Source organism: Cyprinus carpio, chromosome B20, assembly GCF_018340385.1.
Source record: "Cyprinus carpio isolate SPL01 chromosome B20, ASM1834038v1, whole genome shotgun sequence".
Classification (NCBI taxonomy): domain Eukaryota; kingdom Metazoa; phylum Chordata; class Actinopteri; order Cypriniformes; family Cyprinidae; genus Cyprinus; species Cyprinus carpio.
Window position 1 is genome coordinate 18972393 of NC_056616.1, and position 27854 is coordinate 19000246.

At 38.0% G+C, this 27854-nt stretch overlaps 1 pseudogene; it reads right to left on the reverse strand.

The window, feature by feature from the left end:
* Positions 1-15713: 15713 nt before the first annotated feature.
* The window catches only part of LOC109113147, a 169151-nt pseudogene continuing 157010 nt past the window's right edge, over positions 15714-27854 (reverse strand).

Genomic DNA, 27854 nt, shown 5'->3' on the forward strand with positions numbered 1-27854 from the left:
GTCTGAGTGATTTTATCATGCCCAAAACAGACATTAAACATTCCAATGCACAGTAAGAGCAGGAATGTGTGGAATAGATGAACAAAAGTAATCTTCATTTTAGGAGATTAACATCTTTGATAACCTCAGTGTTATAATGAGAAGACAGTCACTTGTCGCCCCCAGTAGATGGCGATAAGTGACTGTCTTTACGAATGAGTCATTGACACTTACATTTAACTTACTTGTTAAGCAACACTGATTTATTTAGGAACGAAACAAGTGATTGGCTGCACCCGAGATTGCACACTTTCCTTCTATATTGTAAGAAAAAAACAGTATGTGAACAGAGTAGTATGTCCTCATTCACAGTATTCATAAAATCAGTGGTGGGCCGTGAAGGCCAGCAAGGTCTTCTCTGCTTGCCCAAATCAGAATCACGGACTTCCGTTTTAATATATTTTTTTACCATTAATATGTATTAAATTATTCCCAATAGTCTATTCCAGCGATTCTCAATTCCAGTCCTTGCTCCCCCCTGCTCTGCACATTTTGTATGTCTCTCTTATGGCTTCAGACGTTTGTTCTATTCAAACGTAAGTGCCCTGCGAAGTGGACATCACAGGATATTCCGCCATGATTCCAGTTCGAAGTGAATGTATATGTTCCATTCAAAGTCCATTGAAGTGTGCGAGACTTGAATTTAAATTGTATTTATTTACCAAGGTATATGATGTCAATTTCATAGCTTTTCTCTTGGTAGTGTTTATGTTACAGCTTTTATCCAACATATTTCAGCCAATGGCTGACATCATGTGTTACCAGGGTCGAAGAAATCTGCCTTGAAACCTTCAGAATCAACAGTGTGGGCACTTACATCTTAAAATAAATGGCAATGAAACTGTTGCTTTAACCAATCAGATTTTTGAGTTGGCGACACTGGGGGCATCTAGCAGGCATATAATAACGTCAGCATTTTCATGTCCTTTGATTGGATAATTGGATCCGGAGCTTGCAAACCATATCTGTAGCAAACTGCACAAGCTAAAATATATTCCTGTAGATTTAAAAGCTGTTTTTTAACCCACAGTGGCTGACAGGGGAGAATAAATTGATTTGGCTACAGATATAATTACAAAAGCCATTTTCAAGATGGACTGTTTCTGACTGTTTATTGTTTCATTCATACTCGTCGCTAGAGGGGGCCCTCTCGCAGAAACTCCACAAGTGAGACTCTTAGAAGTAATGGAACTTATGCCATTCCAGGAAATACCTTATATGGACAAAGGCAAGGCATCCAGCTGTCCTGTAGCTAAAAAAAAAAAAAAAAAAAAAAAAAATTCATTTAGAGATTCTTTACCTGATGAAACATCAATACAATAAGCCACTTCTGTATTTTTTTATAGGAATAAAGTCTATTTATAATGCAGTTTTAATTGAAAATAGCATGATTTCTGCCTCATTCTCTGATATGAAACCATGTCAGATCACAAAAGTAAGTTATTTTAAACACTTGATTTATGTTATTAAGTGAATTTGGACTAAAAACGTCATTAAATGTTCTTTTAGTTTGACAACAGGTTTCTAAACAGGTTCACACACACATTGCAAAACTCACACAAGTGCTGCTGTGGTAAATTTATTGATTGCACAGACTGATTTTTTTTCCGCAGCACGTATGTCACACTGTACATCCCTGCGTGGTGTCATGATGGTATTAAAAGGTGGATTAATTCAAGTAGGACTCCATTGAAGACCTAGGGGTGAAATGCACAGCCCACCACTGCATAAAACAGTAAAGAAAGTCCCTGGATGACCTACTATTTCTAACGAGATTCTGAAGTGTGCATCTGATGGAAACTTTACAATCCCATGAAGCCAGGAGAGGACATGTGAATGGCAGTAAACTGACACTGGTACAGTAGGTCACATAACAATGACAACATGACAAATGTAGAATGTCTGGATTACATTCATACTTTTTTAATCATTAATAAAGTAATTGCATATTTAAAAGAATACCTATTGAGTGATTTTAGATGCAGTCACTGTGAAACGTTACAGCATTTACTCAACCCATTTGTTCAACAACACTGATTCATTGAGAAACACCACTACTGTTTGTGACTCAAAGATTTAATTTTGATCAATATCTATATGTCAGTGTCAATATTGTGATTTGTCCATTATTAATTATTATTATTATTATTATTATTATTATTTTTACTTCTATAAAATGATTATCATGTTTGCAATCATACTGTTGGTCTGAATTTCTGCACAACTGTGATCAAAATCATTTTCAATACAACAGCACACCTGCTCATATGATATTGTTTAATTATAAAACATCACTTCTAAAACTACTATAGGCTATTATAAAAACAACATGCCAATCTAAATCTTCATAAAAGCAAGATCAAGAGCGCTTTGAATTACCAGTATGTGTGTGAAACTGTAGCCTAATACTGAACTGTTCTTTCAAAAATGTCTTCTTCAAAGATACAACATAACAGACTTTGAATTTGAGTATGCGTGTGTGTGTGTGTGTGTGTGTGTGTGTGTGTGTGTGTGTGTGTGAGTGTGTGTGTTTGAGGGAGAGGGAGAGAGTTTGGGGGTGAGAGGGGTAGAGAGAGAGAGAGAGAGAGTACAATGGCTGCCCAGAGACTGTGAAATCTTTTGGCGTTGTGTATTCCACCTTCTGTCTCTCTCTACACACAAACAGCTCACTTAAGCATTGATTACATCTCATTCTGCCTCTTTAAAGCAACTCCTTTACAAGCATAATTAACACTCTCAAAGGAGGACACTAAGATAAAACATCTGCTGTATACACGACCAGGAGAGTGAATGACCAGTTCATCTTCTCCATGCTGTCTGCCTGTCAGTAACATCCCCTAAATGCAGCCACTCAATAGACATAATAATCACCATGCCACCTTTTTCTGTTGGGTTTAAGAAAGACCTCAGAGAGCTCAAAGAGGAATTACAACTTCAATATCGGCATTGTTGAATATACCGTTTTTTTGCAAGCTTTTTTATCTTATTCATGGCCACAACCTCATCAGTACGGCTTTTCATCATCACCAAACCAGAAATGTGCTTTTACTTTTCATACTGTATTTAATGCTATCATTAATAGTATTTAAAAATAATCATTTAAACTAAAATCAATAGATACTACAAGTGAAAATCAGTCTCAACAGGAAGAGTCCTTTCCTTTTAATGAGACACCAGAGCAGATGTCTTTCACAGGGTTTAAGGGCAACTGTATTTGATATTATATTGGTGTGAAAAGGAGAGAAGTGAGAGATGAGTAAAAATATCTACACTATATAGAAAAAGATTTTTCAAATAAAAAGATTAGTGCAATACTTTTTACAAGAGAATGCTATTTCTGTCTTTCTACTTCATAATTTCATGTTTAATTCAATGTGTCTCTTTAATTTGTGAAATTTAGTAGCAATTTCCGAGTGAAAATAGTTTCAAAGTAAAGACTTAATTCATTATTTATTCATTAACTAATCATATATGCAATAGATGGATGGATGGATGGATGGATAGAGAATGAGGGAGAGAGACTGCATGCTTACATCACACGTGACTCATTTCCTTCCTCACAGACTGCAGTGATACACTTGCAGCTGAAATGGATTACGAAGAATTAAGATACACCAGGAGAAAACCATCTGTGGAAATATGAAAACATTGTAAATCATGGCCGTCTCATTGAATTATGTAGTATAAAGCAAATGTCTTATTACCATAGTGGAGTAGAGGCCAGAAGAGAAATATTGAAGTCGAAAAAAAAGCAAAAGGAGGGCTGGAAAAAAATCTGTGATAGAGGTGCCAGGAAGTGCGAAAGAATGAAAGGAGAGACCCCTCATCTGCCCTGACCTTGAGTAATTGTGTGTTTGGGTAAATAAGCCGTCCGGGACTAATCAGTGTGTAATTGTATTTGCAGCTGTGTATGTGGAAGGCTGGAAGGTGCCATGTGTGCAGCCCACTGCTCTGACCATGTCACTGTTTCCATTAGCAACCTGTCACTGAGGGTCCCTCATTGTGTGTTGCTGCTTCCGATGGGCAAGATGTAGAGAGTGTCTGGGTCGCTATGGCTACGAACGTCTGGCGCTGAATCATCAACCTCTCCCCTGCTGGAATGAATTTGCATACAGAACTGCCAACCTTCACTTTTTCCACAGCAATCAGAAATATTCACAAGTGCTGTAATCCCATCATTCAGCACGACTTTGACTGCTCCCAGCATCAAACAACATTCTGCACTATTTTGCCCGGGTGAGTCAATTTGGGCTGGGAAATGATGCAAAGACTGCTCAGTAACACATTTAGAGAGGGAGATTTAAGGGACAGAACATATTTGTAAACATGAAAAGCCAGAATATGAGCTCAAACATGTCACTAGTCTGATCTATGTTGAGAAAATGCATAACATTGACAAATGCAACAGCTGTCTCAGCACAGCAAGAGGGGTGCATGGACCTTACAAGAGCAATTCATTAATGAAAAATTTTAATTAGTCTAATCTATGCCCACACTGAGGGACAAGCTATGAAAAAGTGAAGGAGAGGAGAAGGTAGGAGCATTTATTAGTTAAAAGGAATGTTTGAAAAAATATCTGAACAATTTTTTTCATGAATGGCTTGATGGAGAGAATGAGGGACGAGTGCATGTGTGTATATTCATGACTATCATGTATTTAATGTATATATATTACATATACAGTGCCATTCAAAAGTGTGTGATAAGTAAGATTTTTAATGTTTTTTTTTAAAGAAGTTTCTTATGCTCATCAAGGCTGGATTTATTTGATCAAAAATACAGAACAAAAAGTAATTTTGTAAAATATTATCGCAATTTAAAATAACAGTTTTCTATTTTAATTTACTTGAAAATATATTTTATTACTTTGAAGCAAAGCTGAATTTTCAGCATGATTACTCCAGTCTTCAATTTCACATTAATCTTCAGAGACCATTCTAATATGCTGATTTATAATCAGTGTTGGAAACAGTTGCTTAATATTTTTTGGGACCTGTGATACTTTTTTCAGGATTCTTTGAAAAACAAAAAGTTAAAAAGAACAGTGTTTATTCAAAATATAAATTTTGTGTTACAATACACCTTACTATTCAAATGTTTTTTTTTTTTGTTTGTTTGTTTTTTATAGTGAAAGTAAAGACTTATATTGTTAGGGAAGATTTCTATTTTAAATAAATGCTGATCTTTATAATCGCAGATTCCAAAAAATAATAAGCAGCACAACTGCAGTTTCAAAACTGATAATAAATCAAAGTAACAGCTGATGAAAATTCAATGCTGTGTCACATAAATAAATTATATTTTAAAGTATATTAAAATAGGAAACCAATATTAGAAATTGCAATAATATTTCACAATATTACTGTTGTTGTTTTTTTCTGTATTTTTGATCAAATAAATACAGCCTTGGTAAGCATAAGAGACTCCATTTATACCAAAAAGAGGCTTGAGACCCTTTTCTGATCTTGTTCCCCTCTCCCCTCCCACTGCTTTCTATCTCCTCTCTCACTGAATCCTGTCAAAGGCAAAAATACAACAAAAATTGTAACCCCATAAATTAATTTAGCTGAAAAATTGCATACAAGGCAAAAACTGATTGGTTTGCAGTTTTCACATTTTTACTTCGTAGCCTATGTCACTGGCAAATCTGAAACCCAATGAAAAAGTTTCTCATCTGACTCATCGCATAATAATCTATCATTAAAATGTTACTAGGGCGCAGCAGAACTTTACTGGGGCAAAAAGAGTCTAGCCCTCATACTGCACTTCAGTTTCTGGCCTGACTAAGTAGAGAAGATCTAAGTTATATTCATAGATTGCACATACAAGACCTGCCTGTTACGAGTCAACACACAAACCATCCAGCTGTCTCTATAATTTAATCAATCACCACTCTTGGTCCTCAGATTCGAGTGTCATTGTTGGCGATAAAGTCACACAGGTGATTTTGAAGGTGGATTATCTTTTGAGTATTCCATGTTAAATACTATTACCGAGGTTAATACTATTTATCAAGTTCCTCACCACACACAAACACACGCACCTGGGGGGAAGCCAAGTGTGAAGTGTATGAACCAGGCTATATACTGATACTGGGCAAAGGTTCAATTATCCACTTGAAGCAAGGATTCAGTTGGGCTCTTGAAAAGGGAAACAATCCAAGCCTCAAATCTTCGTCTTTCTCCTTCTCCCCCGAGGCCAATCCATTGGCAAGGATTAAAACCCCTGCTTGTCTCTTCCCACTGGTCTGGACATCTGAGCAGTTTCTTGCCAGGATGCGACTGAATGTTAAGCTACCCAGATTAAGCCTCTCACAGCACTTGTTGGAGGAGGTTTGTTGGGACTATTTTGCCATCTTGCCGAAGCAGCTACTATACGCTAGGGGTGGAGTCGAAGTGGAGTCACCACAATCCAGTTTAACCCCTGGGCTAATTTCACTTCATTAGCTCGGTAAGTGCCTTCAGTGGCAGATCTCGAGCAGTAGTTTGAGAGTCCAAGGTCTAACTAAGCACATGTGTACTCCAAGGCATAAGAGGACAGCTGGATGCTTCTTTTTCGACAATTACTCGACTGGAATCACTAATTAAAAGTAAACATGCAATTGCATTAGCTAAACTTAATCGCCACATCTAATTAGCAGCTCGCTTCTGAACGAGGCACCGGGCATGTGGACGCTACTAGGCATGACGCCAAAGCAATATAGCTGGAGAAATGTCATAGCTTTGTGGCCATTCTTTACCCTGTACTTCTTCGGAAATATAATGGCAGTGTAATGCTCATCATTGCTCTACAATTACTTAATGTGCAATTAGACAGAAATGTCACAGGTCTCTGGTGGCTTTCTGCCATTATGTGTCTAATGCATGCTTTGATTAGATGCTTCCAGGCATGATTTTCTACAATCCTCAACAGGTCTTTAGCAGAAGGTCAACTCACAGCCAGCATCCATGGGCTAAACAATGGCTTTTTGCAAGAGCGGAGATTGACGCAACCTCAATGTTTATGTGCCCTCAGAAAGCATGAGGCAAGGTAATTTTCATAAAGCGCTGTAGTGCTCGATTTGCATGTTTCCTGGATTTGAAGAACTTTTGAGGCCTTATTCGACTCAATTTTGGGGCATCTTTGCTGCTTTACATTTCAGACGTGGATAATTATCTGCTCAGAGATTTTTCCTGCTGCAGTTTATTAAATAGCCAATTTGACCCAGAACACAGGCACTCTGCATGAAATCTGGATCGGAAGTTAGAAATAGCTTTTATATTAGTCTGTCAGTTTCCATACTCTGAAGCCAAGGCCCGCCTAATTCTGAGGTAAATATTGTCTCACAGAACATTAATAAAAGCAAACATGCAAAAAAGGAACATTTCTCAGAAACAAACACACATAAAGTGTTCACCAGTGCGTATCTGTTAGAAGCTGAGTGCTTTTACCTCATCAAGTGAGAAGAAGTGGCTGCTCTCTGCCTGATAAGAATTTAATTAATTCAATTTGTGAGGCCACTCTGAGTCAGTGCAAATTTCCAAATAACTTCTGAATGACAATAAAAACGCACAAATGGTGATTGAACACCTATAATTTGTGTTTGTTTATGAAAGCTTTCAGTGCAAGAGGGTAATGCAGTATCTGGGGTTTGACTCTGATTTGGAAGCTCACAGCGATAAGGAAAGAAAACAACACATTAGGGTCAACTTTACAGTATGATGGCATGCAGTTTTATTTAAACCTCAACTGCAAGCATTATGGAAGCAGTGTTTAAAAATTTTAGTTTTTTTTTTCTTGCATAAAATGGAACTCTAAAAAAGATTTCTACATATATATATATATATATATATATGTGTGTGTGTGTGTGTGTGTGTGTGTGTGTGCTTTTGCAGGTACCATGTGCTACCTGGATGAAAAAAAGTACAGAACATTTTTCCTTTATTCATCTTTGAAATTAAATGATCTTTGCTGATGTCAGAATACTGAAAAATGACTGAAGGATGACATATAATAATATAATTGGCCATTAGGTTAAGGTTTGCTTAAATTTACATTTTAAATTTAATAATGGATTATATGAATACATCTGTAGTGTCTCCATCATAATGCTTTTCTGATGGCAGTTTTGCAAGACATAAAAATTTGACCAAAAACCCTGCATGATTAATTTTATTGGCATTCTGTTTTTGAGAAGTAAAGAAAGTAGGGTTGTTATCTTGCGGCAACAATGTGCAGTTGAGTTTTTTTTTTTTTACTTTGTAAAGGCAGTCTAGAAGTACTTCAGTTAATTAAGCAACATCACAAGGCGTGTGCTGCAGTACTAAACATCAGTACGACTGTAGACACAAGGCTGTGGGTGTGCATCTAAAACACCTGGCTTGTTTTTGAAGAAGTGTTTTGATATAAACGGACAGGTGCAGAGCCTCGGGATAGTGATGTACAGGAGTTCACACAGTTCAAGGCTGAGACTTTGAGAAAGAGAGAGAGATGGTTGACTGGAGTGTGAAATCAGTCTCTGACTGTTTTAGGATTCATGGTTTTAGCAGTTAATTAGTGTAAGAACACAACCATACTCAGATTCACACCAATCCACACACCTCAAATACACCAATTATTGCACAAATATTCTACCACATCTCAAAACATAACACAACACAAAACCTCAGTCTGCCTCATCCACTCTTAATGCAGTAATTACTTTAGAACTTGCTAGATTTCTCTTAAAAACGCTTCTATTCTTGTTCTCCCTTTCTTTCTCAACTTGTTTAATGGTACCAGTTTTATATTCACACAAATACAAAATAAAAAAAAATATCTTCTGATGAGTGTTAAACAGTGTGATACTGCATTTCTTGCCATTGATAAACTTTCTTATCAGAATCAGACTTTATTAATTTTTTTAATGCTATGTCCTTGGTCACACAGAAAATCTGAAAATCCACATTGCATCTGCAGCCATAGACAGCATTACAGTATACATAAAATAATACAATATTCAGAGTATGTAGGATAGAAGAGAAATATTTAGTATGCAGAGTGTCTGTTGGTCATGTTCAGTAATCTTTGTGGCCTGGTTCACTGTCTTAGATGAGCAGACCTCAGCAAGGGATAGAAGCTTGCAGCCAATTACTTTTTCAGCACACTTGATAATGCGCTGTAGCAGTTTCATTAGCGCAGCCACATCAGATGATGACAGAAGACGTGATTACACTTTCACTTTAGATTAAACTTTTGATTAATCGCCTGTGTTTGTATTGTTCCTTGGATAAAAGCATCCGGAAAATTAATAAATAATGCAAATAAATGCAAAATGTAAATGTGTTCAGTTGTGATGCTATGAACGAGTGAATCTCATTCTTTCCAGTCTACCACCTATTACCATTCCGATGCTACATTTATCTACCCAAATCCCTGGGAGACACAGCAGCCAGTGGTTCGGCAGAAAGTGCTGTAACTAAACGAGCTCACCCCAGGGTCACTTACTCACACATTTAGAGATCCCCATCACACTCTTTCATGTCTCTGCCTTTCTCTCTCACAGCTGCTTTAATTACCCCTCCACTCTCATGACTCATTTCAAAACTTTGCTTACAGAAAGAAACCCAAACTCTAATAGCAACTGCTCTAAATTCACCAAGGTCCAGAATTTGCAAGTGCATTAGCTATATATATATATATAGCTAATGCACTTGCAAATTCTGGACCTTGGTGAATTTGCAAGTGCATTAGCTATATATATATATATATATATATATATATATATATATATATATATATATATATATATACACACACACATACAGGTGCGCGTCATATAATTAGAATATCATCAAAAAGTTGATTTCACTAATTCCATTCAAAAAGTGAAACTTGTATATTATATCCATTCATTACACACAGACTGATATATTTCAAATGTTTATTTCTTTTTTATTTTCTCTGCAAAGGCCTTTAAATGGTCTCTCAGTCTAGTTTTGTAGGCTACACAATCATGGGGAAGACTGCTGACTTGACAGTTGTCCAAAAGATGACCACTGACACCTTGCACAAGGAGGGCAAGACACAAAAGGTCATTGCAAAAGAGGCTGGCTGAGTGGCGAATGGAAGGTAAAGATGTGGTAGAAAAAAAGTGTACAAGCAATAGGGATAACCGCACCCTGGAGAGGATTGTGAAACAAAAACCATTCAAAAATGTGGGGGAGATTCACAAAGAGTGGACTGCAGCTGGAGTAGGTGCTTCAAGAATCACTACGCACAGACGTATGCAAGACATGGGTTTCAGCTGTCGCATTCCTTGTGTCAAGCCACTCTTGAACAACAGACAGCGTCAGAAGCGTCTCGCCTGGGCTAAAGACAAAAAGGACTGGACTACTGCTGAGTGGTCCAAAGTTATGTTCTCTGATGAAAGTAAATCAGGGTCCCAGAGTCTGGAGGAAGAGAGGAGAGGCACACAATCCACATTGCTTGAGGTCCAGTGTAAAGTTTCCACAGTCAGTGATGGTTTGGGGTGCCATGTCATCTGCTGGTGTTGGTCCACTGTGTTTTCTGAGGTCCAAGGTCAATGCAGCCGTATACCAGGAAGTTTTAGAGCACTTCATGCTTCCTGCTGCTGACCAACTTTATGGAGATGCAGATTTCATTTTCCAACAGGACTTGGCACCTGCACACAGTGCCAAAGCTACCAGTACCTGGTTTAAGGACCATGGTGTCCCTGTTCTTAATTGGCCAGCAAACTCGCCTGACCTTAACCCCATAGAAAATCTATGGGGTATTGTGAAGAGGAAGATGCGATATGCCAGACCCGAGAATGCAGAAGAGCTGAAGGCCACTATCAGAGCAACATGGGCTCTCATAACCCCTGAGCAGTGCCACAGACTGATCGACTCCATGCCACGCCGCATTGCTGCAGTAATTCAGGCAAAAGGAGCCCCAACTAAGTATTGAGTGCTGTACATGCTCATACTTTTCATGTTCATACTTTTCAGTTGGCCAAGATTTCTAAAAATCCTTTCTTTAGAAATAAAGAAAGAAACATTTAAAATATATCAGTCTGTGTGTAATGAATGAATATAATATACAAGTTTCCCTTTTGAATGGAATTAGTGAAATAAATCAACTTTTTGATGATATTCTAATTACATGACCAGCACCTGTATATATATATTCACGCATACATACACACATGCCACTTTATTAGGTACACCTGTTCAATTGCTTGGTAACACAAAATGCTAATCAGCCAATCACATAGCAGCAACTCAGTGCATTTAGGCATCTAGACATGGTGAAGACGACTTGCTGAAATTCAAACTGAGCATCAGAATGGGGAAAGGTGATTTAAGTGACTTTGAACGTGGAATGGTTGTTGGTGCCAAACGGGCTGGTCTGAATATTTCAAAAACTTTTGATCTACTGGGATTTTCACGCTCATTTCATCTATAGGGTTTACAGAGAATGGTCCGAAAAAGAGAAAATATCCAGTGAGCGGCAGTTGTGTGGAAGAAAATGCCTTGTTGATGTCAGAGGAGAATGGGCAGACTGGTTAGAGATGATAGAAAGGCAACAGTAACTCAAATAACCACTCGTTACAACCAAGGTATGCAGAATACCATCTCTGAATGCACAACACGTCAAACCCTGAAGCAGATGGGCTACAGAAGCAGAAGACCACACCGAGTTCCGCTCCTGTCAGTTAAGAACAGGAAGCAGAGGCTACAATTTCGCACAGGCTCACCAAAATTGGAAAATAGAAGATTGGAAAAACGTTGCCTGGTCCAATGAGTCTCGATTTCTGCTGTGACATTCAGATGGTGGGGTCAGAATTTGGTGGTTCAGGCTGGTGGTGGTGGTGTAATGGTGTGGGGGATATTTTCTTGGCACACTTTGGGCTCCTTGGTAACAATTGAGCATTGTTTAAACACCACAGCCTAGAAACCAGTCTGAGATGATTTGAGCTTTGTGACATGGTGCATTACCCTTCCTGGAAGTAGCCATCAGAAGATGGGTACACTGTAGTCATAAAGGGATGGACATGGTCAGCAATACTCGGGTAGGCTGTGGTGTTTAAACAATGCTCAATTGGTACTAAGGGCCCACACCATTACACCACCACCACCACCAGCCTGAACCACCAAATTCTGACCCTACTATCTGAATGTCGCAGCAGAAATCGAGACTCATCAGACCAGGCAACATATTTCCAATCTTCTATTATCCAATTTTGGTGAGCCTGTGCGAATTGTAGCCTCTGCTTCCTGTTCTTAGCTGACAGGAGTGGCACCCGGTGTGGTCTTCTGCTTCTGTAGCCCATCTGCTTCAGGGTTGTGCATTTAGAGATGGTATTCTGCATATTCTCTTTTTCGGACCATTCTCTGTAAACCCTAGAGAGGTTGTGCATGAAAATCCCAGTAGATCAGCAGTTTTTGAAATATTCAGACCAGCCCGTCTGGCACCAACAACCATTCCACGTTCAAAGTCACTTAAATCCCCTTTCTTCCCCATTCTGATGCTCAGTTTGAACTTCAACAGGTCATCTTCACCACGTCTAGATGCCTAAATGCATTGAGTTGCTGTTATGTGATTGGCTGATTAGCAATTTGTGTTACCAAGCAATTGAACAAGTGTACCTAATAAAATGGCTGGTGTGTTTGTGTATGTATGTGTGCGTGTGTGTGTATATATATGCACACACATAACATGCATGTTGCAACACTCTTATTTTTGTAAAATAATAAAAATTTTGCAGATACTACAAAGTGTGTAAAATTTTGACCACATACACGTACACATACACAATAAAATAAAATGTTCTGAAGAAAAGTTGAAAAAAAAATTCAAACATCCTAGACACACTTTTAATGGTAAATTTTCCAGTAACAATTCTTTGGAGGAATACTATTTTTGTGACAGGTGCTTGATGAGTGTTAAATCTACGGCACTCTTCTCATTTCCTCTTACAAATCTTCTCTTTCTTTGTGCTTTCTTTACATCGCTCACGTGGTTTTTCTTGAATTTATAACTTGTACCATTAAAGCGCATATCCTGCTGCTCGTACGATGGCAGACACTTCGTACATTCTGACAAGTGGATTTAGATTCCTCCGTGTTTCTCACAGTCTCTGGGTCATCAGGGAGATGGTCGAGCTGCAATAACGAGGTAACAAGATGACACCTGCTCTGGCAGCCATAGACACCTCATACACACAGACGCAAAGCATAATGCACACACACATGCGCACACATACCACAAGTCCAACTGGTCACTCTAATGGCAGCACTGGGAATCACTTCACATCTCTCAAACCAGTACTTACAGTAAAAAAATAAATAAAATAAAAAATAGTGTAGCCATGGCAACTGATCAGAGATTCAGCTATGGTTGTAAGTAACTGGATAGCTACAGTAGGAGAGTTCTATGAGGGAAAAAAAAAGTGTCTCGTAGAAATACACACGCAGTGCTGGGGTGAGAACAGGTCAAGGCTTACTGACAGAAAAGGCACTTTTGGGTCACTGGTGTGAATAAGACCAAATATATTCTATACATTCCCATATATCTCTGTCTTACACAACTGAAAACACATTTCAGCCTAGCTTTACACTACGTGTAGTGCTAGAGAAGAACAGACAGACAGAACGAGAGAGAGATAGACAGACAGACAGACAAACAGCAAAGGAGCACCTAGATGTTCCACAGTGCTACTGGCAAAATATTCTATGGACAGATAAAACCAAAGTTGAGGTGTTTGGGGAAAAACACAATGTGTGGAGAAAAAGACAGAGCACACTAACAGCTAAACCTCTAAAAGTGTGGAGGCGCCACTGTCACCCCAGGGCCTGAAAAGTTTGCTATCGTTGATGGAAAACAATGAATCCCCAAGTAGCTAATCAGGACAAATAGCAGGTCTGCCAATTTAAGGCCAACATAGTGACATTGTAGAACCACAGCACAGAAGTAAGACAACAACAGAAATCCTCCAACAGAAGAAAACTTGTTCTGACCTGAACCTGATTGAGATGCTTTAGCATGACTCCAAGAAAAGCGAGCCACTGCAGAAACTCAAGAACGATGGCATGCAGAATTCCTTCTGACCACTGTGCAGATCCAATCCGCAATTACAGGAAACATTTGTGCTTCCAAAGGAGGGTCAAACAGTCCAATGATTTACGTACTTATTTTCACTTGAATTGTACACAGTGTATCAGGACATGAACCTAGTCCAGACATTTTTATCAAATTCATATATAAAGAAAGACATCAACACAGTCAGAATGGACACCTGAAGGTTTCTGCCTCTCTCAATAACAAACATAAGGCAGAACAAGAGAGGATGCTTTAGTTTTGACTATAACTTTCCCATTATAGTCCAGCCGCTAGTCCATGCTCTTCCTGTAAATTATACTGGAAGACAAATCACATTTGCAATCATTGTAAACAATGAGTATATGCTGGAAGCTTATAGGATGTATTTCTGAACCACAGTTCCCCACCAGGGCTGCGGTACCACCGCTACAGCTACATAATGCATTAGAATCTCTGCTAAAAGAGAATAATCTCCTTTGCTAGAATAATCTCTGTAAAGCAACTATACTGAATGATACAATCTAAGGTGTCTCACCGAGTAGTGCTTGTGTAAAGTTGTGTGAAATGTGTGTATGTGTGTATTTGCTTCTGAAGACCTGCTGTGCTCTCTCTCAGCCTCTCTAATCTCCACTGTTTCATGTCTTGTCAAGTGGTTTCCCTCTCATCCCATGAGCCCTTTCTTGCTCTCTCTCACCCTTATCTTGGTCTCTCTCATCTCTCTACCCCTGTACTCTGGTGCAACGACGTCTCTCATCCTTTCATTCTCTTTCTTTGTCTCTGGAGGGGGTCAACAGTCTGACAGCAAATGCGTGTAGAAAGGGATGTAAACACACACCCTTGCAGAAAAAGACGTATTCCCTCAGAAACTCATGAGGGCATGGGGGTAAACTAACAGGATTTTCCAATATTCGCCAGCTTTTCGGGGAATTTACTTGCTGACATAAAACAATAAATAAACCAAAAAGGTTGGTGTGTTACGGGTTAACAAAGAAAAAATATATTTTCGTTGGAGCTTTTATCCAGCTGTTAGTTCCAAATTTTGTATTTTTGTTTTTTTTTCATTTTCAGTGACCCTTTCTACTTGGTAATCTTATGCCAGTAAGTGGTGACAAATTACACATTTTTACAAGATTTTCGCTGCATCCAAAATTTATTTCTTCCCTACTGACGCCGGTAGGTCACGTGATAGTAACAACATGGTAGAATAGTATTACTGAATTTCATTCATACTACACATATCTGTATTATATAGAACATACTTTTTTAATGGTTGCGAAGTAAGTTCAAATTCAAATGACAGTACATGTTTCAGATCCATTGTTTGACTCACCTACTTTCAAAAATTCATTCATTTAGTTGATTTGTTCTGCAGTGAGTCATTGAATCATTCCCTCAAATGATTCATTCAACAACACTGATTCAATAAGGAACAAAACGATACTATGGTGTTTGCTTAGAAAAGCACTTTGGTTGCTTATGTTTTTACTGTGTTTGGTATTTTTGTTGGTGGAGCAATAACTGGTTATATTTGGTCTAAAATATATGTGATTTATTATTAACTTATTGTTTTAAACTCTAGAAAAAATACTGTGAATATTATATATTAATATTCACAATTTTAGGCTATGAATACTTGGCACCCAACACTCGATTTAATGTGAATGGACTACAAATGAATATGACATGACAAAATATTCATTACATTTAATGACATTTTCATCAACAGATGAAAACTATCACTAAAACAAAACTATCAAATTACCACCGAGTCACTGTTTTTTCCAGTCCTTGTTGTCCCTTTCTGTTATTTCCTCTCACACTTGTTTCCCTTGTTAAGAGCACAGCAGCCCTGCAGAGAGGAGTTAAATGGCTTGTTTGAAAGAGAATGATAACCTTTCTACAGACCCACTACATTAGTAACATTCTTAGCTTTCTCTGGTTCTGCTCATCCCAGCACAGTGCTCACTGACTCATGCTGAAAACCTTTATTTATTCACCTTGCTCATCTCTGACATGACAATTAAACCTTTTTGTGTTCTTCCTGAATCCTGATGCTGGCTTTTGAGTGAATAATTTGACAAAGAAAGCAATTGCATAATAATTATTGAGTAGATGGAATGAGAGGCAATTCTAAACTAATCGTGCCGTCAAAGCCCACTCTCCACAGATAAAATGTGGAAGATCATACCTGAAAAGATGTCTGTTCCTCAAAATTCAGTATCAAAGGAAGAATCTGACACATTTTAAGATCAAAAGCAGAACACATCTGAAGTTAAAGGATTGTTCCGGGTTCAAAACAAGTTAAACTCTATCTACAGAATCTGTGGCATGGTGTCGATTAGCACAGACAATCATTTCATCCCTCAGTTTGTAAAAACAAACAATAAACATGGTTACAGAAATGCACTTAAGATGCAAGGGGTGGCTTAAAAAGCATATAAAAACATTTGTTTTTACTCAACAGTCTAATTATGTGATACAGATGCAGTTGGTGTGGGTGGAGTTTGATCCATTTACATACTTCTTTATGAATTATGTCACTTCCCTTCCTGGTATCCTTGTGCTTACTGTACAAAGGTTTACTGGAAATTTGGAAGTGACTCTTTGAGTAAGTGCTTCATGTATTGCTAAACTATTGATAAAGATAATTATTAGACTGTGAAATGTCCTCCAAGTTTTGCTAACGTGACCGTACCTTAAGTGTATTTCTATAAAGAAGATTGTGATCTTACCTAAGGGACAAGTCAAAATAGATTTCGAATCGACAGCATGTTATAGATACTTAATTTTGTGTAACTTAAAAATTCACTAGTAAAATTCACCTTCTGTATCTTCCACAGTCACGCTAACATCGATTGAGCCATATTACACCTGACAGTTAGTTAAACTGATTAAAACCCGCTTACCTTTTTGGATGGCTTCAACAGATACATCACACTTCAGAACTGATGGCAGGTAGTCTTTAACTGCAAGAAAAAACCCTGCTGAAATATGTGGCTAAGCTAAAAAACTGGCAGTCAGCGTAATAATTGTCTTCGCTAACCCTAATGAGGTTCCCAAATAAATAGTGGTTGTTTCCAGTGAGCTAATGCTTTCAATTGCAGCCCATTATTCAATCAACTCTGTTGGGACTGTAAGTCACACACAACCTCATATTTATGCAAAACATGGCTGTCAGCCTCATCGTCTCATAGGCTGTTATTATCATTATGCGTGGCATAAGTGTGCCAAATTAATGAACGCTGCCTCTCGCTGTCTAGAACGTTGACAGCCACCTAATGATGAGGTGCCGTCTACCTGTAAGGTATGGTGTAATTATTATCTCCTACAGAACACACACTCTCACACCGTGGAGAATGATGGTGTAAAAACCTATTCTCAAAAACACAATCACACGGCGTCTGTTCCCCCTCTCTGGTTTTATTTGCTGATGTGTAATCAGGTCCACAGGGCAACTCGTGTGCGTGTGCGTATCTGTCTGCATTTTATTCCGCATGGATCCACAGTGGAGCAGAGTTCAGAAGTTCACAGAAATGGGGACTCCTCAGGATTAGGCTTGCAAATATTGTACTAAACTCCTCAAACAGGATTTAGATGAGTATTGTGCAGTCTTGGCAGTTTCTCCAAAGCGCTCTGTCATAGTGGAGGGATATTTTCACATGGTTTATAGCTCTTTAGATAGAACGAACACAACGTTCTTGATGTCTTAGAAACATCGTAAAAAACACAAACAGTAGGTATACTGATAGCTAATTGCTTCTAGCCTGAACCTCTGAATATATTCAGCCAATGCCGTTTCGCTATCACACGCATTTGGTACAGGCAATTAATCTGTGCTATAACTCAAACAGTGGCAGAAACAACATCACTAACAATTATGAGTCATGATGAGGAGAGATAATGACTATGCGGGTGCTTATGCTACAATATATTTGCTAATCATAACATGCGTTATGTATCTTTCTCCCTTGACAAAGACTCTCATGGGGGGGAGGGGTGGGGGGTTTGTGGGAGAGATAACAATTTACAGTCTGCAAATAACGCGGAGCTCAAACAGGATGGCAGCATCAGCCTTTTGAGGGTTAGGATTCTGTGTAGAATTAGATTTCTAAATTGAATCAAAATCAATTTAGATGACGTTTTCTAAAGTCGATTTGAGTGGTGCTGGAATGAGTAAAAAGAGTACACATTCAACCACTCCAGACATGTTAACGCTTTCGCCATCTTAGAACGCTCAGTGTATCATCATCACTCACAGTAGAAATCAATGAGATTTCCAAGATGTCACAACATACTCTGGTTGTAAACACCAGAGAAATTTCAATTCCTAAAGAAACTGGACAACCTTTCACAGGTGAGAATGAGTTGGTATGTGGTTTTATATTAACTTAATATTACAGGTACTTTGTTTCCATTTTTAATGCCCTTTACGTTAACATCTTCTAAAATAATCTGCATCTGCTTAATCATCAACTTTATATTCCTACATACGTATAACTATGGTTGCGGATGTACAGTCAACTTGCTCTTGAGTGTTCACAGACCAGCTTTTATCATTCCAATATGGCAGACAGCTTACGTATTGCAGACTATAGAAAGAGCTACTAATGAGGCATCTATGGATATATATCTAAGTGTGTAAAAGCAAAACCCCCTTTAAAGAAAGTCAGTTCACTCTGCGACCATATTTGCAGTGCAGTCAGACAGCTATTTTAGGCATGCATATCTCCAACTACTATCTACTTGAATGGGTAAATATTAAAATCTCAAAACCTGCTTGCCAAACTCAGCAACAAAACCTAGCATATACTGCCCCATGCGCAAATTGTCCAGCCACTGCACTGCATGTGCAGTCCTAAGCATGCATCTCCAAGAACCAGAGCTTCAAATGGTATCTGCAGTGATGCAATGACTTTACCAATTGCTGATTTGCTGTTTTATTTATAAGGTGGGAAGATTCTAATACTTAGGGTTAGGAGTTTTCTTAACTCCTATGAGAAATAGTATGAGAAATAGTATTAGTGATACATGCCTTGGCAAGCACCACTAATAATAATACTGGTGTTCTAGGCTGTCTGGAAACACTTTCAATGCATTTTATCCCCCCACCCCCAAGAGATATTACAGCCAAGTACAATAATATATTAAAAACAGCTGCTGTATAATTTGTATTAAACCCATAAATGGGTGCTAGGATAATACCCGTTCATATTTATCTTTTTTTTGTTTTTTGTTACAGTTAATACTTCATTGCCCAAAATGTGCAGATCACCAAAACAGTTATAAACAAAACAGATAATTAAAGCAAAATGCAACTTTTAAAGTTTTAATGTTTTTATTGAGCATTACTGCTCAGTCAACATTACTGCTCAGCTACCCAACACAGGTTGTAGTGCGTCCGTGTGCGTTAAAACAATCACATGGCAAGAGTCAGCCTGAAGGCCTAATCTGTTTTCTTCAAAAATAATTAATAACCCTACAAAGGAAAAGAGCAAAAAGTTGTGTGTGGTAACGATCAACTGTGAAGTCGCACATACATACACGCGCAAAACACTCTGTCAGCACACATGCAGCGTTTTCAATTCCGACTCTGGCCTGTAATGATTATTAGCGCAGGCTAGCGTGACCAAACAGCCGAAGTAATGTAATTACACCCCGTGTCACCAAGCTTCAGTCAGGAGAGAGAAAACGACAGTGAGAGAGAGAGAGAAATGGGAAGTTGATTTGAGTCCTTTGCCAGTGGGAAGAAGTCCTGAACAAACACTGTCTGAATAGGCTAATTATAACTGATATTTGTAATCTGGATTTGGTGCCAGTGTCCACTTTATATTCAATTTTATTCAGATGAGATTGACTACTTTCCGTTATTGACTGATTGGCCTCCAAAAAATATCTTTACACAGACAGACAGGCACAATCTCTTTGTGTCAGTCTGTGCCCACATGTACTCCTCAAAGCCATTTTCTAATGACAGAGTGGGCACTGTTGAAGGTGAACTGCCCTGGCTGGGATCCTCTGTAGGACAGGAGCAAGGACCCGGCCTCAGCACTGTGGCTGGCCTGGTGGAGGTCACAGGCAGCCTTCTCCACATCTCATTCCCCATGAGCCAGCATGTGAGAGACCAGTGAAGAATACAGAGCTGTGTCCACACAACTGATCAACATCCCAGCATTCAACAGCAGAGACAGGAGCTCAGAGTCACACACATCCTCAGTCACCTACAGGGCGGAGAGAGAGAAAAAAAAATCAATTTCAATAAACACTCCAGTGCGACAATCAATCTGTACATGAGCAAACCTCAAACTTCACCCAACACACACCACACAACATATTACATTTTCCACCTTATATAAACAAGTAATTGTTATATCTACACTGTCTTAATATGGACACACATATTATATACACACACACACACACACACACACACACACACACACACACACACACACACACACACACACACACACACACAGCAAGAGGAAACCCTGTTACTATCATACATTACCCATTTTAAAGTCAAACTACATTCCACATGGGGAAAATATTGAAATGTTAACCCTGTAACCATAATTAAAATGTGAATAATTGTAGAAATTTAAGCATTTCATTATTTTTGCAATAAAACTGACATAGATCTTGAGTTTTGCACTGTAAAGCCAATATATATATAAATTTTCCGTCATTGACGGAATTTTTTTTGCAGTGATGGGAAAATCTGAAGGCTATCCGTCACTTTGACAGATTACACTGAGGGTGATCTTTTGTAATTTATAACTCTAATTCCTACCCCTGTCCAGTTGGTGGCAAGTTGGTGACGAGTGCGCTCCAGTGTGGCAGCAGAGTGTGGGATCATCAGCTCCAGAACAAAAATAAAACTTTGTTTGCTGCTTCGCTTGATCTGAGGTGTCTACAGCGATCTATCAAGCCACATTAAAGAATGCCAAAACGGTATTTATTGCTTTAATGCTAATTGGAAATCTGAGACTGTTTCATATCAAAAGTAACAAAGCACCAATTTTTATGAGGTGTATTTTGCTGTATGGGAGGCGCACTATTTGTATTGAAAGTAACAAAGCACCAATTAGGCTATTTTGGGATTTAAGAATAGATATTGGTTCATAAAAATGAGAATCTATTTTTTGTTTTAGCCCTAGAATATTTAGTTGTTTTTAGTGGCCTCCGCTGTCATTGCGGTGTGTGTTGAATGTGAAAAGTGACGTTCATCTATTCTCTTCATAAATAAACAAATAAATAAATAAATGCATAAGCCTATGTCAGGGGTAGGCAACGTCGGTCCTGGAGTGCCGATGTCCTGCAGAGTTTAGCTCCAACCCTGAAAAGAAAACCTCACTTGTCTGTAGCCTTAGTAATCCTGAAGATCTTGATTGGCTTGTTCAGGTGTGTTTGATTAGGGTTAGAGCTAAACTCTGTAGGACAGCAGCACTCCAGGACTGACGCTGCCTATCCCTGGACTATGTGCTCGTCCTGTAGGTTCATCGTTAAAAATAAAAAAAGTGAACAATAATAAAAAAAAATAAAATAAAAAAACCCCACACACAATAATAAAAACAAAAATAAAAGCAATTAAATGTGTTATAATTAAAATATGAAAATTAAAATGAGGGGTAATAATAGATTATGAATTTTTATGACCCTGTCCGTCAAAGTGAAAGTCTAAGGCAACTTCTGATATATATATATATATATATATATATATAAATATATATATATACACACACACACACACACACACACACACACACACACAGTATTTACCTGTTAATCGAACTTATTCTTTTATGAACATGTCTGATACTATATTTTAATCACTTAAATAAACCTGTTAAAAACGATCTTATCAAACCAATAAACCTGCCATAAAAGCCACTATAACACTAATAAACAGACTAAATCTTGCTGCCTCCACCTCTGAATAGAGCTCATAGACTCACGCCTGCCTTTCCCCTTGGTACACTATATTCTGTTTATCTGTGTTATCTGGTGGCCATGTTGCTCTTGCATGTCTGGAGGAGGTCACATGTGATATAAATGAGCTCAGAGAGAAATGTCCCACCCTTCTGTGACCCCCGGCCTGCTCAGAGAGACCAGGAGCACCTCTCTCGTCTTTTCAGCATAAATTATTCAACTGCCGGCTTTAGAGGTGGAGAACACAGAGGAGCGATACCGTAGGAGTCAGCACACTGGAAAATCAATTATGTGCTAAATTTGATTAAAGGCAAGTCCAAGCCAAGAGATATGATGCCCTTTGACTGCATGTGTGCGCGTCCACTATATTAAATGTGACGTGACATTAATAGTGGATATAAAATACTCAAATGCAGTTTATATATACTGTACTGACCTTTTCTAATGCCTATGGAATGAGTACAGATTTACAGTGATCTAAAAGACATACACATGCACATGCACAAACACTAAACTTGGGGTCACATTAGTGAAGCTTCATGGACAAAAAGGTCAATTTTCTATTGTCAATAGTGTAGCAATACACACAGATCAAGCAGCTTTCAATTGGTCAGTGCCAGGAATCCACATGACCAACTGGAACCCGTTGCAAAATCTTTCAACATTCCCGATCGTGTGGACTCCTTTTGAAATGACCGAATTTCACAATGATAAATAATGGTAAATGTGCCCACTACATTTCACATGTTAGATTGCATGTGAACATTTCAGATATTTTTTCATTTCGTCTTCTATATACACATTTATGTCTACAAATGAAAGGGGAAAGTAAAGTAATCGAGGGAGAAAGAGAGAAGGTAGGTAATCAAAGCTCTCTGAAGGATACAGACACTACAATTTGACATGATATCAGTGATCATGGCCACATTCATCCATTCACGCTTGCTTATCAATTTTATGTAATTCTGAGAGATTCTGAGAGAAACAAGATTATTAACTCTTAGAAACAAAGCACACTACACCAGGTCTTTAAAAGCTGTTTTTAACCATTCAGTGTGATGGAAGCAGCAAGACCTTTGACCCTGTCATCATATCAATCCAGTGTTGTAGTTGAGAACATTTCATTTAAGTCCAAGTGAAAAACAAGATGAAAAATGTCAAGACGGAGACCAAAAGTCGATCAAGTCAAATTGAGTCCATATGCCCCTGACTGCATTACAAGGCCAAGACTATACATAAAGAATCTTGGACTCATATTTTTCATGGTCATGGTTAGGCCTGGGTATCGAGTTTGATTCTTTTTAAGGCACCGGCCGAATTGCCTCAATGCCACTGAGTACTGAAAAATGTTGTCTTGTTCGATACCACATTTCGATAAGGGGATAATCTCATCAATGTCAGTGAGCCAATAAGCAGACAGTGTGCCTGGTGTGCCTAAATCAAGTGCTGGTGATTAGCTCTGGTAAGGCATCAAGGAAAAACACTAGCTTACGCCAGTTACACAAAGAGAAGTGGCTCACACATGAGGCTTTGGCGTGCAAGCGTCCAACCACCCACAGATGTAAGGCAATGTTTTAAAAAGAAAATAATCCTAGTCTATACTGGTGTTTCCACTGCATTTCAGAAAAGATCTCTGTCTGCACTTACATGACCAAAAACACATGTTACTTGACCATTCGTGCACACTGTAGTATCAAGCTACATAAGACAATTTATAACATTTATACTACACTTTTACTCAAAACTCACTTTAAACCACATAGTGTTTAAAATAATTCCTGATTGTGATCTAACATGCATTTAAGCCATATGATGTTGCCATATGATGCCGAAATATGTTTTTGTAGACTTTTATATCAAGCTAATCGGTACACATGCTTAGCATTTCTTATGTAAACACTCTGTATTTTTATGAAAATAGGCAGAATCTCATAAAAATCACATACAAATCATAGACTGTCGTAATCATGTGTTATTAGCCTAATGTTTCATCCGTACAAATGTTTTCCTGGGTTTCTGCTGAACAGAACTGAATGTGAAAGTGTAATGGGCATTCGTGATCAGAAGAGACGGGGCGGGTTATGAACACGTAATATGATTTACATATGAACAGCGAATGTGCTTCCTCTGAGTCAGAACAGCTATCTCGGAAAAGAAAACAGGCAGAAAGAGCTGGAAGCTGCTATTGCTCATCAGTAAATCAATACAAAATGAATAGAAATGATGAATCTGTCTGAGCTATGTGTTTTAAAAGAAAAAAGCACTAGTGTAAATGTAGCCTAAAAGATGTGGAAACTGAAAACTATTTGCACTGATTTATTGTGATGGTTACATTTTGTTCCTTTGTGCAGTGGCTCAGGAGAGAGAGAAAAAATAAAACCTTTGTTTTTTTGAGATATTATGTAATGTAATTGTGTTAAAACGGATTTCATAAAATTGAAATCAAGGTATCACATCGAAAATGTTTGACTTGGACTCGACCCTCTGGTCTGTCTTGACTACAATAATGTACCACTCTGCAGCCGCCGCCTTCTCTCATTTGTTGATGAGTTTCAGTTTGTGACAATGACTGATTATTTATTATTGCTTAGCTAGATATTCTAGCAGTAGAAAGATGTGTAACTCTATAAAACACACACACACACACACACACACACACACACACACACACACACACACACACACACACACACACACACACACACACACACACACACACACACACAAATAACTACTAAAAATCCACATAATCTATTAAAGCAAAAAATATGTTTTAATAGAGTCTGAAACAAAAACCGATTTGAAGGCCACACTTCAGCTACTATTAGTGTTCGTTTTATTAGCAGAAGTAAATGAGTTTGAAATTAGCAGCATCTGGAGGGAGTGAATTACACAGGCAGTTAATGTTGCTAAGCAAGTTTCAGTTTTGGACACATACAAAATAGTCCCTTTGACTTCCGCTACACAAAAGATCCACACTGGCTAGTCCCAGGAGTCACCATCAAAAACAAGACATCTCATCTATGGCTCTCTTCATTCAGGCCCATAGCTACATTTCACAAGTTGAGACCACAGCAATGACAGGAACCTTTTACTGTAGATTAATTTACATAGTTGCAATTAATTCTTTTTGAAATTAAAAATATTTACTTTTCTGTTGGCTCGTTTTTTTTCTCTCTTGTGTATGTGATGATGAATTTCTCCTCCCCTGCTCAAAGCCTTGTAGTAGTTTTGCACTCTTTTTTCTTTTTTCCAGCCAAGAAGTCTGTGGAGAGCCGTTAGAGACAGCACAGACGGACCTAAAAGGTCGAAGAACAGCAAGTGCAATGAAAGAGAGCAAGAGAGAGTGAAAAACAGAGAGAAAGAGTGTGTTAGAGAAATTGAGAGAGGAGGATGGAAGGAGGGAGGGAGAAAAATAAGAGGATGAAAGGGAAAAGGGAAGAGCATGGAGAGAGTAAGAGCTAAAATGTCGAGCGCTGAACTGTGAAGAAAGATCGGCCAGCTGTAGAAGCCACTTCATAAAGAGGGAGAGAAACAACGAGAAAGCGAATAACAGCATGGAGGAGGAGAGAGAGCTGGTACACGGCATTTAATGTCTCAAATGCATGCCGATGATAAAAAAGATGTGGCTTGTGAAAAATCATTAGAATTTTTCTTCTTTTGAAAGGAATGAAGATGTGAATATGAAAGAGCAGTAATGTGCTGTTAAGATATTCTACTCATCACCTCCTTCCAACAGACAGACAAGAACAATCCCTCGTTCTCCTTGATTGGAACTCCATTTGAAAGAGAAGAAATAAAATGAGAGAAAGAAGAGATGCAAATAGCACTTACTTATACAGTCGGCATATACTATATGTTTAGTCACACCAGTGGGTAAATTTGTAAAAAATAGGAGGGGAAAAATACAGATAAGTTGCATAGTGGTATGAGTCACATTTTAATATTAGCTACATTCAGAAAATATTTATGCAGGTTAAATACATTGACATAAAAGTATAAAATAAATTATAGTGGCATTCATTATTATCAACAAGCCTAAATGAATTTAAAGTGAAACTCAATTAACGGCATGTAGGAAATGAACTATACAAATAGAGTTCATGTGCCATAGTTTGTCTAACATGAACAAACTCTGTTAAAGTTAAATATGAGGAGAGATAAAAACCAAAACTTTTTTTTTTCGTTTACCACATTTATTTTACCACTTGCAATGTCAAGTTAGCAGTGCTAGAAGACTTTGATACATTAATAAATTGCAAGATGTTTGAGATTATTGAAAAAACTGCAACTTATTTTACTTATAGGCTACTTTTTAAGGGCATTATTTTGCATCAATCAATCCATCCATCCATCCATCCATCCATCCATCCATCCATCGCTATAATCTGTATATAGATGTATGAGAGAAAGAAAGAGCTGAGGTTGGCACATTAGAGAGTGAGGAAGGAATGAACTTAAAAAGAAAGCAAGAAAAGAAATGAAGAAAGTAATAAGGGATGGATAGATCAATTTAAGGATGGATGTATTGATGTATGGATGGCCAACCAGGAGTTTTGGCATGGCAGTAAGTGTGTGTCAGAGACGGAGAATGAGAAAGACAGTGGATCTGTGCAATCCTTCTCCTCTGGACAGACAAGCACAGAAAATTAACTGAATGAGGAGACGGCATACAGATGGCATCAAAGCATTTTACTATATTCAGCTACAGGTGTGTACACACAGTCATGTATCTCAACCCCCTTTTATGGTAATTCTACAAATATTTGGTGTTGTTTTATTAATGCATACTTGATGAGCAGGGCTTATTGATCCAACTGGCAACTCAGGGACAGCATTATACGCTGAATTTTTTTTCATAAAATTTATTTATCTAATACAATTTTACTGGAAAATTAAAAACAATCTAATTCTATATTATAATAATAATTCTATACATTATTATGATACATTTTTTGTAAAAAGTGTAAACGGTCACTAGAGACCAGAGTTGTGCAATAGTGTATGCATACTTTTCCTGCGCAACAATAATCAAATATCTGACTCAATACGTGCAATTCACCTTTATTCCTTGAAGCGTTTGATAGACAGTGATGACGTGATGTTTCACACATGTTTCACTTCACTGCGCGCTCAGCTGTAAATTCATTATACTGTAGGTAGGTCACAATGGTTTTATGCATTAGAGCTTATCTGAGGATAGTGTTAAGATGAATTCAACAGATCACGTGCACCTGCAGCACTTGTAAATGGAGAAAACAGAATAAAACTATTGGCTTACATAAAAAGGAATAGCCTATATTGGCTTATACACGAAATGTATTTCACTTAAATCACTGACAGATTAACAAAACGTAAGAAAAAAAAAATGTGCTGAGTTTTGGTTTATTGTGATACAATCCAAAGTTCACGGAAAGGAAAACGAGATGGCAGAAAATAGTTTTCTTTATTTTGCAAAAGCTTTACAGTTTTATTTATTTTACAGTTTTATTTATTTTGCAAATCTTGACAGTTTTTAATGATGTTATGCTTTTATCTGTATAACCAACCAGCGATGGTATGACCATATCGCACCAGCGTATCGCGCACACAGAAAACATATTTTGTGACATTGCAGCCTGTTCATTATTAAAATAAAATACAATTAAAGAAACATAAAAAGTTTCACTGCTCCATTGTACAATCTGTTACGTTCAGCGTGACCAGCGCCTCACTGTGCTGACAGCTGAAGTACAAAGCCTTTTACATAATTAATAATATTTTAGCATCTAGATATGTCGCGAATATGGAAACATTTCGATTCGTACCAATCGAGGTAGGCATCA